We start from the raw sequence: 4,561 nt of genomic DNA on the forward strand, positions 1-4,561 counted from the left end.
TGCATTTGAAGGACTGAAAGCAAAGACTGCAACCCAGTAGGGTTTCTGGAAGAAGCATTACACAACCCCTGCCCCTACCTCCATTACTTCTCATATGCAGAGAACCATGGAGCTCCAGGTGGCATACCCCCCATGCTTTGAGGCTTGGATGCCCAAAAATGCCCTGGGCCAAGCAGGCAGTGGAGGCAGGGGCAGGTGGTAAGGTCCATAGCCTTCTTCCCTCCCACCAAAGCCTGCCTGGCCAAGCAGCCCTTCAGCCTCTCAGCCCCTATACTCCAAGGCTTCAGACACTGTCCTAGAAGAGAAGAAGACTCAGCTGCCTTGGAGTCAAGCCTAGCATGGTACTCAGTGTCTTCATACTCCTAGAGCTAGGATTTCATTCAGCTGCTTTTACAAGAGACAGTGGTTCTCCACACAGCCACTTTTTCTCAGCTGGGAAAAACCTATCACATTAAAGCCCATGTCAAGACAGGCTCTAGGACCTGCACAATTTCATGGGGTCCAGCTCCTACCCCATGGAGGACATCAGCCCTGGCTACAAGAAGGTGACAGCCCTTGATCCGTGGCTGCCTCAACCCAATGCCAGCCCCTTTCCTTACCAATCAGATGGCTTCAGAGACAGGGTGTCCCCTGGCCACAGTCAGCATCCGTTGACATGTCTGTGAAGCCTCCAATCAGAGACAAGCCCTTGGGGGCTCATCAGTGCCTGAGCCAGCAGCGACCTCCTGGTGTTCTTGTTCCGAGGCCAGTGGGGTCCCTGAACCTCCACACGGCTGGCAGCCTCTCAGTCAGACAGCTGCCTCACCTTGCCTGACACCAGCAGGGGAGGCTGTCAGTGGCCCAGAGGAGCTCATGCCCACTGCTGCAGCAAGCTCAAGACCCTGGCCCAGGGTGGCACCTGCCCACTGGAGAAGCTGCCAGACCTGCTGGCTGGATGCGTGACCCTCTCACTATGGTCCCTGTACACCTCAGGCTGTAAGGAGGTAAGGGCTGGATGCTGGACTGCCTGGATATGGAAGCTTCTTGTCTGCCCAGACCCAGAAGCCAGCTCCTCCCAAGCTCCCTGAGGAGCCCTCCCTTACATGGAGCATGCATCACTCAGGGCTTTGTGTCTGGGGACTCAAAGCTGCCAGCTCACTGTCCCCATGCACCCGCCTTTCACCTTGGTCACAGTACTAGCCAGCCTACCTGCCAGATGACAAGCCAGGGAGAAACCTGGGAGAGAAAAGAGGTTCCTGGGGTGGAACAAGGTTGGAAAGGAAGCCATTCCTTCTTCTCCAGGGCTCCCTGGACTTGGCCTCTAAGAGGGGCCATAGCTGGGGAAGTGAAAGAGGGCAAGAACTCTTGGGTGGCAAAACATTAGCTCCTTTTCAAGACTTTGGGTACAACAAAGCCCCCTCCGTGTACCTCACATCTCTCTCTCCACATGCCCACTTTCTTCTGCCTGGCTTCCCCAGCTGCTGGGTAGCCAACCTGAGACAGAAGAATCAAAATATTGAGTTTTGGCATCTGCATCTGCCAGGGCTGGCAGGGGTTTAGGGGCCAGTCCAGTGGGGCAGGCATGACCAGAGGCTTACTGCCTTTCCCACCTGCACACAGAGTTGGGAAACTGGCCCATCTCTCAGTGGGTTGTGTGGGGTGGCTTACATGAGATCCCATGCACAAAGCCCAAGACACAAAGAGGTACACATATCCATGCAACACCAGGAGGTCACTACTGGCTGTGTCACATATGTGACGGTGAGAGTTTGCAAGGACACACCAAGCTGACAGTGGGAGTCAGTTCTATAGCGGGGCTTAACATTGTGGGAAAAGGGGCTTTGTTAGCTACACTTGTAATGTTTGCCTTTTTCAGGAGGATATCATCAAGCAGGACTTGTGTAATTATTTTTCCCATACAATGTGCTGGCACATAGTAGGTGCACCAGAGAAAGTAGTGGTCAGAATTGACTTACTTTTATGCCAAAGGCTTTTCTACAGTGGCCATGCCCTAAAGACCAGGCTTGTATGACCAAGGCAAGTCTAGCCCTCAATTCAGGAGACCAGAATTGCTCTCCAGGGACCCTGGTCAGAGGCCATCCTACCAGCCCTTTATTTCTGCTAGGTGTCAGAGATGCAGAAGGCAATGGAAGTTAGTCCCTTCCCTTTAGCAGCTCCTGATCCAGCACAGGAACCAACTATATACTCCTCTAATGCCAAGCCTGGGCAGCCCATAGGAAGTTTCACAGATGAGCAATGAACAACACACTGCAGAAGAACCCCCTCCCCCACACCCAAGTATGAATGAGTTCCTCCCCTCCCCCACCAGTCCATGGGGAAGTTCAAGGCTTCTTGGGAGATGGGTTGGGCTAATGCTGGAGTGCTTGGGCAAGGCCAGGGCAGTTTGTCAGGGAAATAGTATCAAGGGGGCAGATGAACCCAGCAGATTTTAACCAGAAGCCTTGGTAGGAGGTACCAGCCCCTACAATAGGGCCCCTCACAGAACTCTGCAGAGGAGCCTGCTGTCTGTCTCCCGGGTCATCATGGAGGCCAGCATGGGGCAGCTCGAGCTCCAGTGCCCTTCTGGAAGCCTCTGTAGATGGAGCAGACAGGCAGGGCTAGCAACAGCCAAGGAGTCATACCACAGGGTACGGTATGGAGGGTCTAGGCAAGTGCTCCACCTTAGCTCACCTAGCTCAGGAGGCATTTCTCCAGGGGGCTGACACACTGTTTGTTTGCATCTCAGCTAAATTGCTCCCAACGGTGAACCTTTGTTTCACAACATATTTTCAGCCAGACTTCTGAAAACATGTCCGTGTCTGCTCACACACACACGCACACCCATGTCCCAAAGGGTAGGCCTTGCCCAGCCCACAACACCCTTCTCTTCTTCTGAGCCTTCTGGCACAGCCAGCCTGAACAGAAGACAGGGGCAGCTTTCAGAGAGCCGCTCAAGGGCAGGCCCCCTGGCATCCTTAAATTCAAGCCTCTCCACAATGTTTGGCTGGCCTCCTTCCATGCCCTCAAAGGCAGTGGGGACTTTGGGCTTGTGGTTGTTGCCCTTAATAAGTCCCTGCACCTTGGGCCCTGGTCTGCCCTGAGGCTGTGAGGAGGGGAAGGGTGGCCTGAAAGGAAGTTCCCAGCCCTCCTCTTAGTCCTCAGATGATTCCTAGGCACCAGGGCCCATTTGGAGGGGCAGGAAGGCTCCAGGTTGTCCCCAGGCCTCTTGGCTTTCCCAACTAGAAGCACTTGTGTCTGGATGCTGCTCTCTCCCCATTCCACAGAGGGCTTTCCTCTGGCACTCCATTACCCTCTCTACTCTGGGACCAGAGAGGGAAGCTCCCAACTGTTTCTTCATTAAGTGTTCTTGTCTCCACTTTGAGCAGGGCCCAAGCCCCAGTGGCCACATGCATGATATCCCACAGGGCTGATAGGAGGCCCCTGAGAGTTAAGAGTAGAAGAATCCCCTCATTGTATGGGGGCCATTGAGAACCAGAGAAGGGTGGGGCAGGGGCAAAGCAGACTGACAGCTCCAGTCTCTGTCTTTCCTTCCCTCCTTCCTTGCATCCCTGTCCCAGTCTCTCTCATCTTCCCTGTCCTCCCACTGTCTCTTGTCTTTCTGTCTCTGTCTCTTTGTCTCCGTCTCTGTCTTTCTCTCTCTCTCTCACATACACATGCATAGACACAGACATACAGCACATATAGTCAAGTTTATTTTATATCTAATGACTAACAAACTCTCTTACCTTTATAGGTGAAAAAGCCTTGATAGATTTGGAAGGTCCAGTTAGCCACTAAAGCCAATGAGAATTTTCTGGGTCCCTGCCCCCCAAGAGATGTGTATTTATTCTTTGGCCCCAGGGAAAGGGCCAACAGCTCTTCCCAAGGCCTCCTGCAGCCCAGCACATCTGCCCTGTGGTCAGGCCCCAAGCAGCAACACTCCCATTCACTCAGCGCAAGTCCCACTGCCCTACCAGCAATCTTCTCTGTCTGAGTTTAGCTTCATGGGGCTCTGGACATGGGGGAAAGAGGTTCAAAGCCCCTCCATGTGGCCTCCCATCCAGCCTCCAGAGCTGAGTAGGAGCCTTTACCTCAGTCAGTCTATATGAGACAGGCAAGAGCCCTCGGCTAGAACACAGGAGAACCCACTCTAGACCTAACACTATCCCGGTCTTGCTGAATGACCCTGGACCATGTTCTCCCTCTCCAGGAGTCAATTTCCTCCTGGGAAAATGGAAAGGTTTCTGGTGCATTCCATGTTTCCTCTGATTGAGTCCCTGCAATGCCTGGCCCAGACAAGCTGCTGAATAACAGCTTTCCCACAAGCACTCACTGGCATGAGCCCAACAGGAAGGACTTTGCCAAGCCCTGCCCCTAAAAAGGTTCCCTGCCTGGGTAGGGGACCTTGGGGAGGAGAGAAGGGAGGGAACCAGGACCCCTGGGGTAGAGCATCAGCCCAGTTCCTGTAACAGTGACTTTGTCCAGAGGGGCTGTCCCTACATGAATCCTGGATGTAAGAAGCTCAACCAGCAGGGTTTGCTGCTATCAGTGAACTTTTATTGAGTGCATTTTCTGTGTAGAG

Source organism: Ursus americanus, chromosome X, assembly GCF_024610735.1.
Source record: "Ursus americanus isolate L20-20 chromosome X, mUrsAme1.1.p, whole genome shotgun sequence".
Classification (NCBI taxonomy): domain Eukaryota; kingdom Metazoa; phylum Chordata; class Mammalia; order Carnivora; family Ursidae; genus Ursus; species Ursus americanus.